The 24300-nt window shown below is 34.8% G+C and overlaps 1 long non-coding RNA gene and 1 pseudogene across 2 annotated transcripts in view; one reads left to right on the top strand and one right to left on the bottom strand.

Annotated features, from left to right (window-relative positions):
• LOC141410906 (uncharacterized) overlaps positions 1 to 24300 on the bottom strand; it is an 80811-nt gene that overhangs the window by 23226 nt on the left and 33285 nt on the right. For both annotated transcript variants that reach the window (XR_012435710.1, XR_012435711.1), the window contains one exon: positions 3810 to 3864. This is a non-coding gene — a long non-coding RNA (uncharacterized lncRNA). The remainder of the gene's footprint in view (positions 1 to 3809; positions 3865 to 24300) is intronic.
• The window catches only part of LOC109676946 (bifunctional heparan sulfate N-deacetylase/N-sulfotransferase 3-like), a 160244-nt pseudogene that overhangs the window by 108574 nt on the left and 27370 nt on the right, over positions 1 to 24300 (top strand).

Below are 24300 nucleotides of genomic sequence, written 5' to 3'. Positions count from 1 at the left end.
ATTCTCTCAGCCTGGATCTGTGTAGGAAAAGAGCTTGACACCCATTGAAACCAGAAATCCCACTGTGAATTGGAAAGCCTCTGAGAAAAGACTCAATATAAATGCATATTCTTTGTGTGGAATTGTTTTCCCATGTTTACAGGTATCTATCAGTCTTTTTGTCTGTAGTTCAGTCTCAGGTGGCTAGAGACTGAGTAGCTGGCGTGTGCTTCCCTACACTCTGTTTGGTCAAAGCACTGCACATCCTTACACACTTGTGCATCATTATGTTCTATTAGCTCTAGAAAAATGTTCATCATTTAAAAGCCCAAAGCTTTTAGCAATTTTTATGGTATACTCTTGAAATATTTAATTTAATATTTAGCTTAATTTAATGTTTAATTTAAAATAATTAATTAGCCTATTCCCTACACACTTTGTAATACAAAGCATTTAACAAGATAAATTCTTTTAAGTGTTTCTTCTTAAATTACTTCCGTTTTTCCTTAAAAAAAAATAAACTCAAGTCAGCTTCAAAACTTTGGGGGTCATACTCAGGTAATAAAAGAACTCTAGTCACTTTGGTAATACAATAGTTTCAATAAAGTAAGTATAAATCCTGTCTCATGTAATAATCACAATACTGGACTTCATTCAAGATTAAAATTTCTCCTCATCCTGCAGGAAAGAAGCCTTCAGTGGGAATTGAGGCTTTGTCTCTACCTACAGCCTTGTATCTCTGATTAACAGTGGTTTCTAAACTGTCAAAGGTCAAAGTGAGGGAAAGTAGAGAAGAATAGTAAAGGCCAACTTCTGTTTTAACCAATTCTTGCATGAGAAGGAAGGAAGGAGAAAGGGAGGGAGGGAAGGAGGGAGGGAGGGAAGAAGAAAGGAAGGAAGGAAGGAGAAAAGAAGAAATCTTTCTGGAGCAGATATTTAGAAAAGTAGAAACTTTATCACTAGATGAAGGAGACTTTTTCTCTTCTTAACCTTCTTCCTCCATCCCCAGTTACCCACTTATCCTCCCTAATAAGGCAAATTTTCTTATTCAACAGGCAGTATTCTCTAGACATTGGTACTTAATGAAACCATTTATAAAAAACCCTTGGAATTGTTTCAAAATTCCAATGTATCTTAGGCTTACCTGATGTGATAATAATATATAAGCAAAGGTTTTTTTAATTTTTTCTATAAGTCATGATGCATTTTTGTTTAGTCAATACTGAATGAGCATTTCAATTTCATAACCACAAGTCCCTGTATCTCTTCTGTGCAGTTCTAAGTTGTTGCTATGTGGTAAGCTTGACTTTCTAGAAAGGAAACAATGATAAATTCTAGTTCTTTTTTTTGCTGGTTCACCTAGTTTCTAAAATAATTTACTTTGATAATGTATAACTCCTCATTAAAGACATATATTACTGATGGACTGGCTTATCTTTAAATAAGTTATTTAAAAGAATTTATAGTTTAAAGTAACAACAAATTATAAACCATATGTAGAACACTATCTACAAATTACTTTTTAAAATATCTACTCTAGTTAGAATCTTTTGCAAACTTGCTAAGTTTTATACCCAGAGTTAGGTACCTCTATGATGGTATTTTCTCACTATCCTGGGGAAAGTCCCTCCACCCACAAGCACCTTTGGCAGTAGGTGGTCTCTAGCTTTGCTGACTCCTAAAGGTTTAATTTTTAAATATATATTTCTGGTCTTTGCACATTTCTGCAGAAATGCCTTGCTAGGTATCTTGCTTTTAATTAAGTCTTCCTTAGCTAACTCCTGCATCTGGGTTGGTCTTTTCAACTGCATAACCATGGAAAATCTACCTCACTATGGTACCTTTATGCCAAACTTCATTTCTTAAGATGTCTTGTTTTAATCAAAACAGTTATGTGCAGCTTTTTTAGGCATAGTTAAGCACTGGTATTTTCTCTCTCATAAAGGGATAGTCACCTGGATTGCTCTGTTAATATCTAGCAAGTGTTCATTCTTCAGTATTATTCTTTCTTATCCTTTGAGTGTTAACTGTACTAAATTGACAGTCCCAAGTCATGCAGTATTTTATGAAACACTTGATTAGAGGGGCTACCTTAAAATAAATAAAAGCAAATTTTTAAATGGTTTTGAACATTTAGAAATTTAGCAAGCTGATCTTTGTGATTACTTAAATTCAGTTCATTTATATATAAGCCAAAGTCAGATTTTCATGTTGGTCTATTTTCTTGAAGCATTCTTTAAAAATTTTGACAAGTCTTTGAAGTAAAATTCAACAGCTTTAAGGACACTTAATTTAATTTTCTTTTTATATCTTCATCATGCTATGGTGAAAATAAGAATATTTTCATTGCAAAGTTTAATATAACCTTTGTGCTATATTTCTGCTTTTAAAAAGGATTTCTCTTAATCATTTTTAAATCCATCTTAAGCTATAAATGTATTCATTATTCTGTCACTCTATGAGTCTAATGGAAGAATAACAGCTGTTGTCTGGTCTCTAAATAACTGCAATAGGGGTTTTCAGAGTAATGTAGAGACAGTATCAGAATAGCACAAGCCACAGACACAATGCAAAATTAATTGAAAATTGGTGATCTGAGAGTTGGAGACACTTTTATGGCATGTAGACACTTTTATGGCATGTAAACACTTGTTCAGAAGCTAAAATAACAGTGATTCATTAATCCAATAGAATTTCCTCTTCTGGCATCTAACAGAAATGTTAATTGATTATCAATCATTACCTTATAATAAAAGGGCTGAAGTTTGCAATTCTGAATGTATAGCCAGAAAAATTATGTGAGAGATATAAATGTTATTAAAAAAAGACAAACCACTTCAAGCTAAATTGTTTTAAATTACATTGACCTCATCCCTGTACCTTTGAAACCTGTCCCTAATTAAAAGCAATTGATTCACTCTTCCATCTTTCTCCTAAAGGCTATCAGATCTCAAATTCGAAAGGTTAAGAGCTCCTTGCCAAATTATTCTGCAGTTGGGCTTCCCTTTGAGATTCTTAAATGATGACTAAGGCACAAAACAGATAAATAAAATAGTATTCAATGAATCTAACCTTAAAAATTAAAACGACATCTTGTTCCCATTGGAGAAGGTGGTAAAATTGAAGTACTTTTTGCCATAAAACCATTATAGCACAAAAACTTGGAAAAGCTGAGACATCAAAGTGAGATCTGAGAGGGGCCACCTTGCCAAAATTCAAGTTTCTCATCCACATCCAGAATAAAAAGGTCAAGTTTCTGGAAATTAAGACTGTGAAGAAGACTTCTTGGAAAGATTGTGCTGCATGGTAAGCATGATGCCCATGGGAGGGCAGGGGCATGAGTATCTACTGCACTGCTCAGCTCAGCTCTGGCTTCAGGATTACTGGAACCCTCAGAGGACTTGACAGGTGTTCACTGGAGCAGGGGGACATAACAGGTTGGTGTAAGCCTCACAACTGACAAAATGAAAACATGAGAGATGAGTCAAGTGGTCCGTGTTAGAAAAGGGAGACACATCTAGGAATTATATGCTCTCTTTTTCAAAGGCAAATCAAAGGTCCCTAAATCTCAGAGCCCAGATGGAGCCCTACTCAGAAGAGAGCCTAAAAGACACTGGGGAATATGCTGGCCTCATAATGCGAAATTGCATTGGTGAGGTCCAACTGCAAATTACAAATATCTTAGGTGGAGATAACACAAGCAACCTTACGGCAGTATCAATCAAGCAGTAATTCCCTGCATCCCTTTTCCTCCTGTACCTTCATGCCCCAAATAGTAAGAGATCATAAACTTCAGTAAGCAAGAATAAAAGAATAATAAAATCACTCACTGGAGAAGAGTGAATCTCTTCCCACTGTCTTGCAGATTCTCTCCTGCACCAGGCCCTAGTTGGGTGAGAAGAAAAGATTTAATACTTCAACAAGCTTGGAGTTGTGATTATTTCCCGGACCAGAAAATTTATACTACTAAATCAAGGCTGTGTTAACAACTTAAAGCTACATAAGAACTTTGGTCACCTAAGAAACTAGGAGCTGGGCTCACGCCCAGCAGAGATCAGAAAGATCAAAGTTCAAGGCCAGCCTGGGAAAATAGTTCACATTACCCTATCTTGAAAATTCCCAACACAAAAAAGGGCTGATAGTAGAGTAGAGCACCTGCCTAGCAAGTGTGAGGCCCTAAGTTCAAACCGCAGTACCACTAAAAATAAAAAGAAATGAAACTAGGGAGGCCCTTTTGCCTGTCCTGTCCTTCATCCCAGTTGATAAATGGGAAACCAACACACCAAACAAATTTTAAAGGAAGAGTAGCGAAAGCAGTAAGTTTGGTTTAATTATTATATCCCTGAATTCTGGTTTTTTAATATCTAAGTACACAATGATTTTTAATTTAAATATTGTTTTATTAAGATATTTTATATTAACATTTTACACTATGAATTCCCTTACAAAATATAAGATTTTAAAAGATGAAATAAATTATATTTCTAAATGTCTTGGTAATGACAATGACCTCTTATTAAAATTAATATGTATAAATTCATGTTTAAATATTTTTCTTGAAAATTCTGAAATCAGGGTGTCTACTCTCTTCCAGTCTGATTACACCAATGCTGTTTTCATCTCATTACATGGCTGATAATAGCTCCTGCTAGAAATAGGACAAGTATTGGCTCTGTCCCTTTCTTGTCTTTTACTTGCACTTTGTTTATTAGTATTACCTATGAATCATCATTTCTTAAGAATTTAGTTAAGATACTTGGACATTTTGTACTACGATGCTAAAACTAGAAAATGTAACTTATAATCTGTGTAACTGGGCTTTCATAAACTGCCATGTATCATAATGCACTGCAAGGTAAGTGTATTACACAGCTTTGCTGGCAATCACCTTAGAATCCTCTGCATTATGGAACTCTCTCTCTTTCTTCAGGGTTGCCTAATACCAGAAGAGAGATTACTGGAAAACCAAAGAAGTTAATGATTCAAAGATCCTCAGTTTCTTTCTTTTTTTTTTTCATTTATTCACATATATTACATTGTTTGGGTCATTTCTTCCCCCTGTCTCCCTCCCCCACCGTCTCCCCTCCCTCCCCACATAGTTTCTAGGCAGAACCTGTTCTGCCCTTATCTCTGATTTTGTTGAAGAGAAGACATAAGCATAATAAGGAAGACATAGCATTTTTGCTAGTTGAGTTAAGGATAGCTATATAAAGAGATTCCTAGCATTGCTTTCATGTACAAATGTGTTACAACCCAGGTTGATTCATCTCTAACTGATCTTTACACTGGTTTCTGATCCCCTTCTCATGTTGACCTCTGTCTCTTTAAGGTTTCTGTGTTAGTTCCTCTGGAGTGGGGACATCAAATGCTTTCATGTTTTGGGTGTTCTCCCCTTGTCATGTGATCCAAGTCCAACAACATTGCTGCATTTGCCCTAGATCTAAAGACCGCATATGAGGGAGAAAATACAATTTTTGGACTTCTGATGTTCTCAGAATGATGTTCTGCAGTTCCATCCATTTACTTGCAAATGATAAGATTTCATTCTTCTTCATGGCTGAGTAAAATTCCATTGTGTATAAATACCACATTTTCTTGATCCATTCATCAGTAGTTGGGCATCTTGGTTGTTTCCATAACTTGGCTATTGTGAATAGTGCAAAGACATTCACTTTCAAGGGCCCCTGCCACAATTTATTTGAAACTCCTATTTCTTCCCACTACCATTTTCCCATTTATCAAACATGGCTTCATATCAGACGGACATGCTGACAGTTCAACAGCAGGCATTTTTGTGAGTCTAAGTGGAAGTAGAATGGGATGTATTTAGTTTAGGCTCACAATGTTTTTTTTTTATCAGTTTTTTTAGTATTGGAGATGGAATCCAAGGCCTCACACTTGCTAGGCAAATACTCTACCACTTGAGGTATGCCTCCAGCTCTTTAGTTTTAATTAATTTTTAAGATGGTATATCACTGACTTTGCCTAGGCTGCCTTCTAACTCATGATCCTCCTGCCTCTACCTCCCAAGTAGCTAAGATTACAAGAATGTGCCACTACAACTTTTTTTTCAATTTTTTTTATTGTCTACTAACTGTACAAACAGATGGATTTCATTATGACACTTCCATATATGTATATAATGCACTTTGATCATATTCACCCCTTTATTACCCCTTCTTATCTCCCTCTCCTATCTTCTTTTCCCTTTCCAGATCCCTAAAATCCCTGTTTTACTATCATGTCCTTTTTTTCCCCCTAAATCCCACATATGAATAGAAAACATTCAATCCTTATCTTTGTGAGAATGGCTTATTTCACTTAACATGATGATCTTGAGTTTCATCCATTTTCCCACAAATGGCATAATTTTTCTTTATGGCTGAATAAAACTCCATTGTTTGTATGTATCACATTTTCTTTACCCATTCATTCATAGACAGGCATCTAGGTTGATTCCATAATGTAACTATTGTGAATAGTACCAACATAAACATGTGTGTGCAGATATCTCCACAGTAAACTCACTTTGATTCATTTAGGTGTATAATCAGAAGTAGTGGACTGGCTTACATGGTAGTTCTATTTTTAATTTTTTGAGGAACCTCCATACTGATTTCCACAGTGGCTATACTTGTTTATATTGCCACCAGCAGTGTATCAAGGTTCTTTTTCCCCAATGTCTTCACCAACATTTGTTATTTTTTGAATTCTTGATGATAGCCATTCTGACTTGGGTAACATGAACTCTCACTGTAGTTTTGATATGTGTCCCTGCTGGATAAAGATGTTGAATATGTTTTCATGTATTTATTGGACATTTGTATTTCTTGTTCGAAAAGTGTCTGCTGGATGACATGATCTTATACCTAAGAGACCCAAAAAAAACTCCACCCAAAAACTCTTACTAGATACCATAAACAGCTTCTGCAAAGTAGAAGGATACTAAATCAACTTACAAAAATTAGTAGCCTTTCTATACATCAACAATGAGCAGATTGAGAAAGAATAGAGGAAAACAATTCCATTTACAATAGCTTCCAAAAAGAAAAAAATCAAATACCTAGGAGTAAACTTAGCAAAGAATGTAAATGACCTCTACAAGGAAAACTACAAACTACTGAAGAAAGAAATCAGAGAAGACTACAGAAGGTGGAAAGAGCTCCCATGCTCATGGATTGGCAGAATCAACATAGTAAAAATGGTTATGCTAACAAAAGCAGTCTACGTGTTCAGCACAATTCCCATCAAAATCCCAATGACATTCTTCACAGAGATTGAAAAATCTACCCTAAAGTTCGTTTGGAAACACAAAAGACTGCAAATAGCCAAGGCAATACTGAGCAAAACGAAAACACTGGAGCACTGGAGGTATCACAATACCCAACTTCAAACTATACTATAGAGCCATAGCAATAAAAACAGCATGGTACTGGCACGAAGACCAGTGGAACAGAATAGATGACCTGGATATGAATCCACTCAGCTTTGCTCACCTAATTTTTGACAAAGGTACCAAAAACATACAATGAGAATAGACAGCCTTTTCCACAAATGTTGCTGGGAAAACTAATATCTCCATGCAGAAAACTGAAACTAGATCCATGCTGTCACCTTGTACAAGTATTAACTCAAATTGCATTAAGGACCTTAATATCAGACCTGACACCTTAAATCTAGTATAGGAAAGAGCAGGGAATACACTTGAAGCAATAGGCATAGACAAGGACTTCCTCAGTAGAAATCAAGCAGCTCAACAACTAAGAAAGAATTGACAAATAAGACTACATCAAATTAAAAAGCTTCTGCACAACAAAAGAAATTGTCTCTAAATTGAAGAAGCCACCCACAAAATGGAATAAAATCTTTGCTAGCTATACATCAGACAAGGAACTGATAGCCAGAATATACAGGGAGCTCAAAAAACTAAACTTCCCCAAAATCAATGACCCAATAAAGAAATCGGCAACTGAACTAAGCAGAACTTTTTCAAAGGAAGAAGTCCAAATAACTAAAATACACATGAAAAAATGCTCACCATTCCTGGCCATAAAGGAAATGCAAATCAAAACCATGCTACGATTCCACCTCACTCCTGTTAGAATAGCTACCATCAAGAACACCACCAACAGCAAATGTTGGCGAGGATGCAGGGGAAAAGGAACCCTTATACACTGCTGGTGGGAATGTAAGCTAGTACAACCACTACGGAAAACAATATGCGGTCTCCTCAAAAAACTAAAAATAGATCTGCCATACTATCTAGCAATACCACTCCTAAGGATAAATCCAAAAGAATATGAGTCAGGTTACCACAAAGGCACTTGCACACCCATGTTTATTGCAGCACTATTCACAATAGCCAAACTATGGAAAAAAGATGCCCCACTACTGATGAATGAATTAAGAAAATGTGATATTTATACACAATGGAATTTTACTCAGCCACAAAGAAGAATGAAACTTTGTCATTTGCAGGTAAATGGATGGAACATCATCTTAAGTGAAGTTAGTCAGGCTTAGAAGGCCAAAAGTCACATGTTCTTCCTCATATGCAGATTATAGACCTAAAACAAATGAAGCAATATTACTGGCCACAGGTCACTTTAAGGGGAGGCCATGCACGGTAGGAATAGGGAAAGGGAAGGAAACCAAAAACTTGAATGTGGTTGATGTGCTCACTGTGTAGGAATGAATAAAGTAATCTTAAACTGACTGAGGCCACTATGGGAAGGAGACTAGGGAGTAGTGAAGAGGACTGGTAGAGATGAACCAATTTGGGTTGTAATACATGTATGCATGGAAATAACAGAAGGAATCTCCCCGTGTAGCTATCTTTATCTCAAACTAGCAAAAAAGCCATGTTTCTCTTCTTATCTTTTATGTTTTTTTCTTCTAAAAAATCAGAGAACAGGAAGGTGGAACAGGTTCTACTCAGAGGGGAACGGGGGTTGGCACCAGTGGGAGGGGGAGGTGGTGGAGAAAGGGGTAGGAGGATGAATATGGCCCAAATAATGTGTATACATGTACATATGCAAAAATGATACCTGCTGAAAGGGTTCCAGAAATCGGGGGAGGGGAGGTTAAAGAGAGTAGTGGAGGGGGTGATTCAAGTAGGATATATTTATACATTGTAAGAACCTTTGTAAATGCTACAATGTACCCTTTGCCCATAATTGATTAGATTATTTCCTCTTTTGATATTTAATTTCTTAAATTCTTTGTATATACTGGATATTAATGTCTTGTCAGAATGTATAGCTAGAAAAGATTTTCTCCCATTCTATAGACTACTCTTCATTCTAGCAACTGTTTCTTTTTCTATATAGAAACTTTTTAACTTTATGCAATCCCATTTCTCAATTCTTGCTATTATTTCTTGAGCTATTAGAGTGCTATTCAGAAAGTCTGCCTGTGCCTAAATCCTGAAGTGTTTACCCTATGACTTACTCAAATAGTTTCAAAGTCTCAGGTCTTATGTTAAGGTCTTTGATTACTTAAAGTTATTTTGTTTTTTCCCAGGGTGAAATATAGCAATTTAGTTTAGTGAGTATCTAGTTTTCCCAGTAACACTTGCTAAAGAGATGTTTTTCCAATGTATGTTTTTGGCACCTTTGCCAAGAATCAGATGGCTATAGCTAAATGGGTTTGTTTCTGGTGTTCTATTTCATTGGTCTACACATCTATTTTTGTGCCCGTACCATGCTATCTTTCTCACTATAGTTCTGTAGTATAGTTTGAAGTTGATATTGTGAGTGCTCTTTTTGTTAGGATTGCTTTGGATATTTGGAGTCTTTTGTGTTTCCTTATGAATTTTAGGATTTTTTTTTATTTCTGTGAAGAATGCCATTGCAATTTTGGTGAGGATTGCATTGCATCTGTAGATGCTTCTGGTGACATTTTAAACAATTCTTTAAGAATTTTAACAATATTAACAATTCTACAATTTAATTTTGCTGATCTATGAACATAAGAGATATTTCCATGTTCTAGTCTCCTACAATGTCCTTCTTCAGTGCTTTATATCTTTCAATGTAGAGTTTTTTAACATCTTTGGTTAAGTTTATGCCTAGGCATTTTATTTTATTTTTTGGGTCTGTTATAAATGGGATTGTTTTTCCTGACTTCTTTTTCAGAGTTATAATTGGTGTATCAAAAAGCTACTAATTTAGTATGTTGATTTTGTATCCTGCTTCTTTGCAGAAGATATGTATTAGATCTAAGACTCTTGTGGTAGTTTTTAGGATCAAACATTTCAAAAGGTACAGAAAAGGCCTTTGATGAAGTTCCACAAATCTTCATGATAAAAGCCCTAAAGAAACTAGAAATAAAAGGATCACACATCATCATAATAGAGGCTGTATCTTCTGCAATGCTGACTTGATGGACATAAATTGATTTATTTTGTGTTTATCTTAGAAGGTCTTTATTTTTCCATCAATTTTAAAGGATAGATTTGCTAGGTATAGTAATCCTGTTTGGCAATTGTTTACTTTCGACTCATGAAGTAAATTATTCCATGACTTCCTGGCTTTAAGGTTTCCTGCTGAGAGGTCTTAATGTAATTCTGGTGACTTTGCCTTTGTAAGTAACTTGGCACTTCTCTCTTTCAATTTTTAATGTTCTTTCTTTGTTCTTTGTGTTCCTGGCATTTTAACTAAAATGTGATGCAGAAGGTTGCTTTTCTGGTTATACCTATTTGCAGTTCTAAATTACCTCATGCACTTTCCCCATACTTGGGGAATTTTCTGCCATAATTTCATTAAATAGGTTTTGTATGACTTTAGTTTGTGTCTCAGCTCATTCTTCTACCAAAGGATTCCTAGGTTGCCCCTTGATTGCAGTGTTCTTGAAAGTCGTGGTTATGATTATTTGTTTTCTTTATCACACTACCTGAATGTAATATTCCTTAATCAGTCTTGTCTTCAATCCATGATATTCTTTCTTCTACTCAACCTAGTCTAAGACATTTCCTTCTTCTGCAAGACATACTCTATTAAAATGATGCTTCCCACTGCATTTTTTTTATTTCATTTATTCAACTTTTAATTTTCTAAGATTTTTTTAGGATCTCTTTCATTTTGCTGAATTTCTCATCCAAGTTGATGAATGTCTCACCCAAGTCTTGAATAGAATATGACCCATATACTATTTGATAATATCATGTAGCATAGCATTGAGAGTATAAAATGACCATTTGTAGCAGGATAATACTACTATTTCAAAATTCATCTGATTGAAATTAAAAACAAAAAGCTAAAATGTTCTCTGCAAGAACCAGATGAACGCCAAAGCATGCTCACATGCCTTCTTCAGAATAGATTAGATAATTATAATAGGTTAGCATTTGTGGGAGAATTTTAAGATAAGTCTCAATGTCATATTTTACCCAATAAAATCAATTCTTCATCTTTCTTAGGTAACATATATTTCTTTGAGCTCCAAAACCTTATTGAGCTCTTAACATGTGTTCTCTCATTAAATCCTCACAAGTAATTCAAATGGAATTGTTATATCTACCATTTTCTTCTCTACAGTCTAATAAAAGAGCCTTTTTTTTAACTCCTTTGTTAACTCTCATTCACATTGGTTTATCTTTCAACTGTGACTCATCAATTTAAAGCCAAATAGTCAAAGATAATGCAGTTTCCAAATAATTCATTCTTGTCAGCATTATTTGGTAGTAATAAGGCAGCTTTCCTCCACTGTCACCACTCACAGTAGACTGAAGACTCCTGCTTCCTTCCTGTTTTCTTCCTATTCATCCCTTGAAGAATAGAAAGAAAGCCCAGGGAGCTGGGCTGATGTGCTGAATCTAAGGCAGGTGACCCACAAGATACTAGTCTTTAAAATACATATTCTCTTTGACCCAATAATTTCACCTACTTTGAAAAAAAATTCCTAGAAAGGTAGTAAAACATAAAAACCAAGTTGTTTCCAGATGTTTATAACAATAAAAGGTTATAAATACACTAAATTTAGCTGGGAGTGTAGCTCAGTGGTAGAAAGCACATGCTTAGCATGCACCTGAGTTTGATCTTCAAGCCCTCCAATAATACAATATAAATAAATAAATACATACATATATAAAAATACTAAAGGACTAACAGAAAAAAGTTCAGTAAGTTTTGATGATTAATAAGATAGCTATTTAGTCATTCAAATATATACATGTATGTTTTTAAAGCATCTTGAGTGATGTACTAAAATGCTAAAAATGTACTGCAATATATACTATGTACTATATGCAATAAATACTATGTACCAAAATATATCATACTTTAAAATACACATAAAAAATTTATTTTAAAATAACTCATTTATAACAATTTATAAAACTTATATCATATATAAACAGTTTTGAACAATTCTTAGTGTTTCTCCCTTTTTAAAAATGTTCTGTTTTTCTACCTTGAATGTGTATGATTTTGTTTGTTTGTTTGTTTTGTTTTGTTGGTGGCTCAAACTCAAGGTCTCACACTTGCTGGGCAAGCACTCAACCATTTGAATTATGCCTCCAGGCCTTTGTGCTTTAGGTTATTGTTTTAGATAGGATCTTGTGTGTTTGCCCAAACTGCCATCAAACTTGAGTCCTCTTACCTATGCCTCTCACCTAGCTAGGAATACAGATGTGCACCACCACACACAGCTATTTGTTGAAGTGGGGTCTCACTAACTTTTTACCAGGCTGGTCTCAAATGGCAATCCTCCCAATCTCCATCTCCTAAGTAGCTAAGGTTACAGGCATGAGCCACCACACTTGACTTGAATGTATAATTTTTAAAAGCAGAACTACTACATATAATGAGATAGACTTGAATTCTGTTCAACAGATATTTACCAGTAATGTATTACGCAATTAAGTTTATTGAACATTCCTGTAGTCAACTATGTACATAACTGTAGATGCAATGAAGATTATAATATGGTCACTACTCTTGATTAGCTCACAGTTTAGCAAGAGGAACAAATAACTATTCAAGGCTACATATTACAGCAGTTGCTAAAAGAGAGCATAAGGGTACAGTGGCAATACAAAGAGGGCGTGGTCATCTCAAATTAGGCAAATCATAGGTAAATAAAAATAAGAGAGGGCATTCCAGATAGAATAAATAACATCTACATATGCTAGGCTGATTTACTACAATGAAAAGTCAAAGAAGGTAAATGGAAACATGAAGACAGAAAGAAGGTAAGCACCAGGTCATGATGGACTCTTGAGTGCTAGGTCACTATGCCCTCTAGCATTGAGGCATAGAATCTAGAGCTACACTTTCTAATATGGTAGCCACTAGCCACATACAGCTACTCCATGTTTAAACATACTGTAAATATAAAATATGACATCAAATTGTAAGATAGTATTAAAATGTAAGGCATTTCAATAATTTTAATATCGATTATGTGCTGAAATGGTATTATATTTTACATATTGTATTAAATTAAATATAGAATTAAAACTACTATTACTTTTTTATTTTTATAATGTGGCTTTTAGACATTCTAAACTACCTATGGGACTTTTATATCATGTGATCAGCCCTGTTTTAGAAAATCTGTTCTAAAAAACAGATTACAAGGCACAATCCTGGAAGGAAAAAGAGTAGTTAGAAGGTTTTTAAAGAATCCAGGGAAGAGGCAGTGAGGGACTAAATCATGTAAGTACAAGGGATAGAAAGCAGGAGATTAAGTTATAAGAATGAGACTATACTAACAAAACCACATCAGCTGTGTAAGAAACAAGGAGTTGGTAAAGTGTCTGGAATGCCTCAGTTTTTTGGTTTGATAACCTGACAAATAGTAGTAACCTTACACAAAATAAGGAACATCATATCTGAGTATGAAAGTTCATTTATTCAGATATTTATTTTCTCCATGCTAGTTATTATCTAGTTGGATAGGTGGTAGAGATCTACTAGTGATAAAACAAATGAGACACCTGCTTTTCTAGAGCCTACTTAACTCTATTGGGAATAAAAACTGAGCTCAACCTGGCTATGTTTAAAGTGAGATAACTCTGGAACATTCAGGTAGAAATGTCAATCAGACACTTAGGTGTTTATGTATAAAATTTAGTGGAAGGATACAGATAGCAGTAGCTTGAGCTTTATGAATCAATATGATAATTCCATCTAAAGACAGCATGTAAAGAACAAAACCCTTAGGAACACCAGCTATTTAAAAGTAACACAGATAAGGAGGGATCAGTAAAGGAGAAAGTTCAAAGAGAAGTAGCAGAAAACAGTTTCACAAAAGCTAAGAAAGGAGAAGGTTTTAACAGTGGGCAACAGTGTCAAAATGAGCAGTTTGGCTAATATAAAGACTATCAAGTATCCATGGGGTTATGTAGCTAAGAGGCTGTATTACTCACCTTTGAAAAGGCATTTTTAAGTGCAATGGTTGGGGTTCTGAATAGAGGTGAGGAATGCACTGCTCCTCTGAAGAACTTGCTTGTGAAGAATTGTGGCTGGAAAAGATATAAGCTCAAGAGGGAGCCTAAAATGAGATTCGAACATGTTTTCTGAAGTGTGAGGTCCTGAGTTCAAACCCCAGTACCACTTAAAAAAAAAAGTCAAACATGTTTTCTGGAATTACGGAATGACCATAGGAAGGAATGAAAACAGAGGAACAAGTGATGAATAAGATATCATGGGAATTTAAAGCAGATGGGATGAAAAGCACTGAGCAATAGGCTAGTCTTGAACACAAAATGGAACACCTCTGCCTGACACTGTAGGTGTCAGGAAAAAATTTAAAAGGCAAATGTAGAGCAGGCACTGCTGGCTCATGCCTGTAATCCTAACTACTCAGGAGGTAGAGATCAGGAGGATTGAGATTTGAGGACTGCCTAGGCAAACAGCAAGACCCTATCTCAAAAATACCCAACACAAAAAGGGCCTGGCAGAATGGCTGAAGTGGCAGAGCACCTGCCTAACAAGTGTGAGGCTCTAAGTTCAAGCCCCAGTATTGACAAAAATAAAAGGCAAATGTATAGGGAGTTGAGTAGGGACTTGAAAGAGTTCCTGCCTCATGAGATGTACTCCATTTACTTTTAGGATGATTAACTTGGGAGAGTAGAGGTTGAGTCAAAGACCACAAGATAGGAATGAAAGTTTGAAACCACTGTAAAAGGGTTCAACTGAAGAGTAAGGTAACAAAAATGAATAAAAAGAATATCCAGTAGTCCTGAGTGTTCAGATTGTAACCATATGCTTACATGATATGAATAGCTCCCATTGAGTGTTTTCTCTGTAGCTGTGCCAAACAGTCAATATGTGGTAATGAAATAATTCAATGCAAAGGTTCATTCAAAGTCTCAGATTTGCAGAGCGCTAAAAGCAGAAAAATGATTTAGGAATCTCAGGGTGAAAGTAGGAGAGAAGTTCAAATCATTGATTATAGAATAGTGCCTGATAAAGGAAGTGAAGATAGATGCAGAAAAATAAATGAGAGTCAAGAGATTGGAGGATAAGGATGATGAGCTGCTGGAAGGAAGCTATAAATAAAAAATGATGTTTCTACAAAATAGCAATAACTTGTCAGTAAAAATAATAGCTATTATCTATTAAGCAATTACTATGTAACAGACAGTGCTTTGATTTATAAATATAATTGTGATGACAACTCAATAAGGAAGGTATTGTTAGCTTCTGTTTTCTTTTAGATAAGAACATGAAAGTACTATAAGTTGAAATAACTTGCAAAGATCACAGAGCCAGTAGGTAGCAGGGGCCACTTTCTTATCTACTGGGCAGGACAAAGTCAAAGACATAAAGATATTGTTTATTTACAAAAGAACAAGATTACATAGAAAACAGAAGGAAGTGGGCAGGGAGAGTAGTAGGGTGAATGAGGTAAACTTAGAGGAGATAAGAATAAATACTTGAGGAGAACTACAATTTTAATGGTGGTATAGGTTTACCAGAATGAATAGCAATGAAAAAATAACTGACCCTAGATTTCCTACCTTTACAAATAAAATTATTGGTGCCAGGCTCATACTTGTATCATACACAGTTCAGACAATAAAGTTGAAAGGCCCCATGCCAGCCCCCGTGGAGTTTATACATACTAGAGACAAATTAAACAAGCATTTTTAAAAGCATAATATAACTCAGAATAAGAAAATGTCAGAAAGGTGAAACTAATATGTTCTAGTGTCCAAATTTTTTAAATAATGCATTTGCCAAGACATATATATATATATATATATATATATATATATATATATATATTAAAAAAAGATGTGATGCTCTTGGAAACACAGGACTGAACTAAGTGTAGAAAGGTGAGGCAGTGTATTCTAGGGAGCAGAAACTGCATAAACAAAACCATGGAGGTATGCAGGCCCAGGAAACCTGGAGTACAGCCGATCACAGAAGGGTTACAGAAGATAAAACTGGAAAGGTAAACTGGGACCATATTGTAACTTAGGGGGACCCACTAATTTTATTTAATACAAAAGGTGAAGAAGCACTCTGAGAGGGCTTAAACCAAGAAATTATAGAATAAGAAATCTGGCCCAGTACATCATTAGAATTGCTTTTCTGCTCAGAATTTTTCATTTATTTCCCAAAAAAAGGGATGTGTTCATATGATTGGGTATAATCATGACAGTGATGAAACCCATATATTTTTCATTATGATAAAAATGAAACTTCCAGTTTGATCACTGCCTCATAAAAATAAACTGGTTTCCTTATTTTTCCCCCTAAAGAGCTCTGGTCTGGAGAAAAAAAAATAGGAGAAAAAGAACAGAAAGTAAATTGCATCATATTTGTCCTCTGCCATACAACATTTAAAATGCCATAAATTAAAGTAAAAATGAGCATGAAAGGCAGAAGTTATATACAGTAATAAATATCTGAGAACTACAAAGGAAATGGAGAAGAATTTTGCTTTAGGAAAAAAAAAACAAAGGATTAAAGAAAATTAGGAATCAATTGCACATATCTATTTGAACCAGTTTTTAAGCAGTATTTGTGCATCTTCACACATCTGTCAGTAGAGCAGAAGGCCTGGAAAGGGATGGACAAGGGCACACAACAAGGTACTCTTTGTGCAAGCACAACTGTAAGTCTAGGGCATCAAAATATATTTTTGAACTTTATAAGACATGGTTGTTTTTAAAATGTATTCAAAAGGACCATTACAGAGCAACCAATAATCTGAATCTTTTCTGTGAGAATAAACATATTCATTTCCACAAGAAATAAACATTTCTATGGGAAAACTGGGTATCTCAAATTGTGTTCTTATAAGAATACACCTGCATCAGGACTAGATCTCTAAAATACAGGTGCCAGGGCCCCCTCCTAACAGAAAATCAGAGTCTCTGAATGTAAGGCCTAGTGACAGAACATTTAAAAATTTTGTATGCTTTGTATACATCTAAAGCTTTTGAATCTTTGGTCATCTGGACAGATACTGAAACAAAACTGAGAGAATGTAGGGGATTTTTTTTCTTCCTTTTGAATTTCGAATCTTTTCACAAACAAAAGTTAAAAGATTGGGCACCATATTAATATTTGCATCCCCAGAACCAGGCAGAAGCATCTAGAAAATAGCAGAATGATCAAATTTGTGGATTTGAACTGCGCAACATGGTCATGAACGGCATAATTTATAACCAATAACATACCTTCTCCTATATCCAGTTTCCTCTGCTCTCCCCTGATCTTCTCAAAAGGAACTGCAGTTCCTTTTGCACAGACTCATGTCCTCCTTATTCTTCTTGGAAGTAATTATACATCTCCCATACTAGGACCATGATAAAGTCATTGGGGTTTATCTTGAAGATTTTGCAAATAGTATCTTTTTCTTTTTTCATAAATACAAGTGTACATGGCATTTGCCTTTTGTCTTCTACAGAAAAAAAATCACAGATAAGTATCTTGTTATGCAAGATCTTTTTTCAACTATTAATCAAATAAACTTTATACCTCTAGCACAGTTTGCAGTGACTTGAATTTGAAGCAGCTAATATTTTTAGTAACAACTAATTAATAATAGTGTGCTCATAGCAAAAATTATTGTAGAAATGCACTTGTAACTTCTTTTGGCATTTTCCTTCTCATTGGAATCTCCAAGAATAATAAAAATAATTTTTGACCTATTGTCATAAAAAAATAATGTCTGGGACAGGGATGTAGCTCCATAGTAGAATGCTTGGCTAGCATCCACAAGGCCCTGGGTTTGGTTGGCAACACTAGAAAAAAATAAATAAATAAAAATAAAACCTCAGTTCTGAAGCACTCAAGATTATTAAGGATATCTTTTTTAGTAAAATACTAGTATCTCCTTTCCTTAAATTGGTAACCTTTTCAAGCTTTTCTTTGTTTCTTTCTGTGCCATGCAGAAATTGTTGTCAGGTGAGGAATTACCAAGAAATGAACTTTGTAAATGTCACAGGTCAGAATGGGTAAGGAAGATATGCTGCCTGGAAAGCAAGCTGACCTAGTGACCAAACATTCATATCTGTTCTCACCATCCAGTGGCTTGTTGTATATACCCTGATAACTAAAAAGTAATACAAAAAAAAACTTGGAAAAGTTACATGTTCAGCTAAAGATATGCAATAGTCTATGTCAGAGTGAATAGTGATTCATTAAAAAATACTTTAAAAAGAAATTGAAATGTTTTATATCCTGAAGAACCATACTCCCTTATTACCTTCTATTTCTTTAGGAATGCAAAAACAAATCCCAGGCTGGAGTCCAAAGTCTAAAAGGGTCAAGAGATGGCACACATTATAAAAAATCTCACTTCAAAACAGTCCTTTTGTTTATGGTACAATTTGCATTACGTTAAAGTTGCTATATAAAGATAGGAATGTAGCTTTTCTTTTACAGGACTAAGTTCAATACCTTTTAAGTACTGCTTTAATTCTTGCAAATCAGGTTCAATTTCATTAAAATCAACATAACTAACTAGCTCATAACTCATTTGGGGTAGCCTGTCCATCAGAGAGACTACTGTTTTTTACTTTCCATAGTCATGGACAAAGAAAAGTGATAATCTGCTTTTCTTATCACAGCACAAAATGTTTTGTGTGGTTGAATACTGAATTCAACAGGAGCTCAAATACATTAGAGTCATGAAGTCATATAGTAACTCTAAGTTTCTCATTTTCTGTCCAATGAACATATTGTTCAAGTGAAATGTGACACATATAGATTTACTGCTAGATCTTTAATAAAAATAAAGAAGTTTTTAAAAGTAGCTAACTGGGTTAATATGTATTTTAAACGTATTCAAAATTTCCTCTTAAGAGAAATGTAATTTGAAGTAACATTTTACTAGTGTTACTAAGCTGCATTCAAAAATGTGCTATGTAAAACAAAGACTGCCTCTTACAGGCCTTAGAAAAGAACTTCCAAATTTGAGAACAATTTTCATAAGTTTCTACTGTTTTGATAAACTTTTGAAATTAAAAAGAGAGAATAATAAAAGTTATAACATCCAGATGTGGTCGTCCACACCTGCAATCCTAGCACATGGGGGGATTGAAGCAAAAAGATTATGAGTTCAAAGCCAGCCTAGGTTACACAAGAAAACCTTGTCTCTCTCTCTCTCTCTCTCTCTCTCTCTCTCTCTCTCTCACACACACACACACACACACACACACACACAAGTCAGAATGGCAGGTGCTGTAAAAACTAACTAGAAGAATAAATTTAAAGGTCTCATTTTTCACAAAGATCCAAAATGATAAAAAAAAATCTACCTTATCAATTCCATGACTGCATCAGTACACTGATAGCTATTGAAAATTATCCTTCAAGTAAAATTTTTGTTTGTGAAAGTTCTGAGATTTAATATATGCTTTGGCAGAATGAATAGAAATACAATTAATTTTTTTTCTTTTTTTCTTTTTTTTTTTTTGGTGCTGGGGTTTAACTCAGGGCTTTGCACTTGCTAGGCAGGCACTATACAACTTGAACCACTCCACCAGTCTTTTTTTATGTTGGGTATTTTCAAGATAGGGTCTCATGGCTTTGAACTGCTATTCTCCAGATCTCTGCTTCCTGAGTGGATAGGATTACAGGCATGAGCCACGACTAAATGTTCTTGATCACAATTGACTTCAACAGGAAAAGTTTATAGAATTTGTTCCATAGAATATAGGATATTACTAGTTTCTATTATTTAGAGTTGTAACTAATTACTTTTTCTAACATTATCTTTCAAATCTTAATATTATCTTTCTCTGATCTCTCTTTATCTCAATGAATTTTCTTTCAACATCTTAATGAATGACCTGTTATATTCATTATTATGATGAGTATAATAGCCATTACTACTATTCATTCAAATGACTTCAGATATTTTAGGAGAATACTATTATCATTTATAGCAGCATAATGTCACAGTGGTTTGCTTTGCTATTGAAAAATCTCGTACAGAAAAATTCTTTCCATTTGTCAACAACTAATCAACAAAAATTATTTGCATTCACTTAAGGCAGTGACTTTTAAAATGCCCATTCTACATTCTAGGCCAATTGAATCAAATCCTACAGAATTCAAATTTATTTTATTATGAAATTTCCCCATATTTTCAATGCATGGCTCCAATCTCGGTCAGATGCTTACATAGCAAGAGTTGATTTTACATAACAAGAGTTGATTTTTTTAGCATTGAAAACTTTTCTTAAAGGAGATATTTTATATTGCGAATAATAATAAACCCAATGACTAGGAAATAGGGTTTGAAAATATTACTGATAGAAAATAACACTCAGGCATCATGTGTTTAGCTCCTAAGAAATGCAGAGGGCATTAACTTAATGCTAATAGTAACTATTCATTTATACCTCTTAACTGGAAATAATACAGTATAAACCAAATTAAATAGATTAAGATTATAAAATCCCAACCTAATGCAATCCTGGTGCTCCAAATGACTCAGAGTTCACACATCCTGAGGCATTATGTGTCAATGTCTAGGACTTTATTCAATATTAGTTTTATTGCACCAGTATGGGTAGATAGCAGCTATTAGATTTTGAACTTATTTTGTGTTATTAAATGTTAAAATTTCAGAAAAAAATGCTCATCAATGTTTGCTAATAACACATCCCATGTTATGCATTAATGTTAAGATATCTCCAAAGTCCTTATATAGACTAGTTGAGAAACAATCTAGCTGGGTGGGGTGGCTTATATCTGTAATCCTAGCTACTTGAGAGGCAGAGATCAGGAGGATCACAATTTGAGGACAGTCCAGGTATAAAGTTTACAAGACCTCATCTCAACCAATAAATACTGGGCTTGGTGTGTGCCTGTCATCCCAGCTAAGGCAGGAAAGGTAAGTAGGAGGATCGTGGTCCAGGCCTGCGAAGCATAAAGTGAGAATCTATCTCAGAACAACCCAAGCAAAAAGGGCTGGTGGTATGGCCGAAGAGGTAGAGCACCCACCCAGCAAGTACAAGACCCTAAATTCAAACCCCAGTACTAGAGGAGAGGAATATACGTATGTATATAGAATATGTGTAATATGTATATATACGTATATGTATATAGAATATATGTAATATATATAATTGTTATGATTGTTATGATTATACTGCCCTCTAGTGTCAACTGGTGTTTACACAGACGTTCATTTGCCTTTTTCAGATCAGTATTTTCATGACCCATTTGTCCAACTATGGAAACGACCGGCTGGGATTATATACATTTGTTAATCTGGCTAACTTCGTGCAGACTTGGACCAACCTGCGTCTTCAAACTCTGCCTTCAGTGCAGCTGGCTCACAAGTATTTTGAGCTCTTCCCTGATCAGAAAGACCCTCTCTGGCAGGTAAAATTGATTCAATAAATAATATGAGAAATATCTTGTAGTTCTGTGAGATAATCCAGGTATGAAGAGTGAAACCATCTGAAAGCAGCTGCATATTTGGGAAATGTTAAGTATATTCAAGAAACTACTTTTTCCTGAACTGTAGTCTCATTGATACACATTAGAAATTACGGAATTTTCAGTGATGTATTCTGTTGGTGGGAATACTCTTCAATCAAGAGTAAGAGATCAATTTTCAGACTGCAATTGGTTAAAAGAGTTCATGATACTCAGGTTGCATGTTAGGCAGGAGCCAAGTGATCAGCCCTGAACACATTCCCCTTTCCCTAATGACTGAACCACATGGGAAGGTCTCTGAGAGGGCTGCTTTCGGTATTATGTTTCAGTTGTTATAACAAGCATCTTTTCATCTTAACCACTACAAATCACCAAATGCTAGCCACTGAAAAGACATGCATTTTCCTGCTCATTTAAAACCTTCTTATTAAACTGAAATAGTTATTATTTCAGATGACAAGTTTAAAACAAAATTTTTTCTAAAACAGCAGTCAAAAGAGTACCCTCACTTTAGTCTTAATTAAAAATAGAGAGATGTATTTAACTTCACATATCTACAGTACTAATTGGATAGAAATAAGAAGTGACCCTGTTTGCTCATTCTTGAAAGAGTATTAAATTACTATAATTCTTCACCTTTTCTAGATAAGTATAGTTTGTAGTTAAAATGAAGGATGTTCTAGATACATCTTGCACAGTGAGTGTTGGTTTTAAGTATTATAGACCAAAAGCAGAATCCCTAAAATAGTAATTCACCTTCATTTCACTCTTTTGTCAAAACTAAGTACTCTTTAGCATCATAGTCTGTAAAGTTACATTTTTAGATATGCATTTACCAACCTTTGAAGGCAGCTGAAAGGAATGGGTATCTCTTTAAATAGTATAATTATGGCTAGATCCATATCCTTCAGAAGCATAGCAGGAAAACTCAAAGTTACTTAGAATGAAAGTCTGACACCTTATATTTTAGTTATTTGTTGAATATTAAAAGTGGATCTTCTTTTAGGATAACGAGCTGCTCAGAGAGCTCATTATCTTTTTTTTAAATCAAAAAATTAAAATATAAAACTTCCAGTAACAGAAAAACATTAAACTGGCAGTGCTATGAGTCTGCTTACCCAAAGTGGAAATATCTCCCCTTTCTCACATCCTCACTCTCAACCTCAGGACAGAAAAGAATTATTCTAAAGCCTCCATGATACCACATCAATATTTTCAATTTTTAAAAAGGAGCCTCCTTGTTTGTCCCACTGTTTCCTGGAATATCTTATAAGGATAAAAATTGGAAATGCTGATGTGATTGGACTTTGGTCACATGATAAGGTGAGAGCACACACGGGAGGTATGGGGATAGGTAAGAAACCCAAAAAACATGATAGTATTTGATGTCCTCACTGCATAGGAACTAATGCAGAAACTTTAAAGTGACAGAGGTCAATAGGAAAAGGGGATCAGGAACTAGAGAAAAGATTAGTTCGAGAAGAATCAACTTAGAATGTAACACATTTATACATGGAAGCAATGCTAGGAATCTCCCTGTGTAGCTCTCCTTATCTCAGCTAGCAAAAATGCTTTGTCTTTATTATTGTTTACACTCTCTCTTCAACAAAATTAGAGATAAGAGCAGAACAGATTCTGCCTGAAAGCAAAGGGAGGGGGGAGGGCGAAGGGGCAGAGAGGGGAAAAGGAGGGGGCAGGGGGATAGCAGGGAGAAATGGCCCAAACAATATATGCACATATGAATAAATGAGAAAAAAATTGGAAATGCTGGCATTCAATGGACACACACAAAAAAATGCATCTCTATATTCTTCTCCAACTTAGAATCCTTGTGATGACAAACGTCACAGAGACACCTGGTCTAAAGAAAAAACCTGTGATCGCTTACCAAAATTCTTGGTGATAGGACCCCAGAAAACTGGTGAGAACTTTTAATGTTGTGATTAATCAAATGATCAATAAAAATACAAAAGATTAGACAATGATTTCTTGTCATAATGAGATCTTAAACTTCCTATAAAACTGATAAATGAACAACATATTATTCTCGGACATAATTGTTGTTTAGCTCAATGATGTACTTAAATGCTTTGTCAATGTGTTTTTTAAAGTGAAAAGGACAAAATAGATGTCACACAGTTTGAATATACAGCAGTCAATTTGGTGACACATCTTTTTTGTTTCCCAAAGATCTTCAATGAGAAGTGTTGCTAACCATATCTGAAATTACAACTAATCACATGTTTGAAAGTGACTGGCAGGATTTGGTCAAAAGTCATGAGAGACACACATAAGCACCTAGAACTCTTTATAATAAATTCCTTCCAGAAAAAGAATTTGCCATCTTCCCAATATGATCTATTTGTAAACTGTTTCTTGCAGAGATGACAACTTTTTAAATGTCTAAAAGATGTTTGAAAAGCAAAATTCCTAGACATAAACAAAATTTTGTGCTAGGAAA

The sequence above is a fragment of the Castor canadensis genome, chromosome 9 (genome assembly GCF_047511655.1).
Source record: "Castor canadensis chromosome 9, mCasCan1.hap1v2, whole genome shotgun sequence".
Lineage (NCBI taxonomy): Eukaryota > Metazoa > Chordata > Mammalia > Rodentia > Castoridae > Castor > Castor canadensis.
The sequence above is the reverse complement of the archived record's forward strand: the minus strand, read 5'-3'. Positions and strand labels throughout refer to the sequence as shown.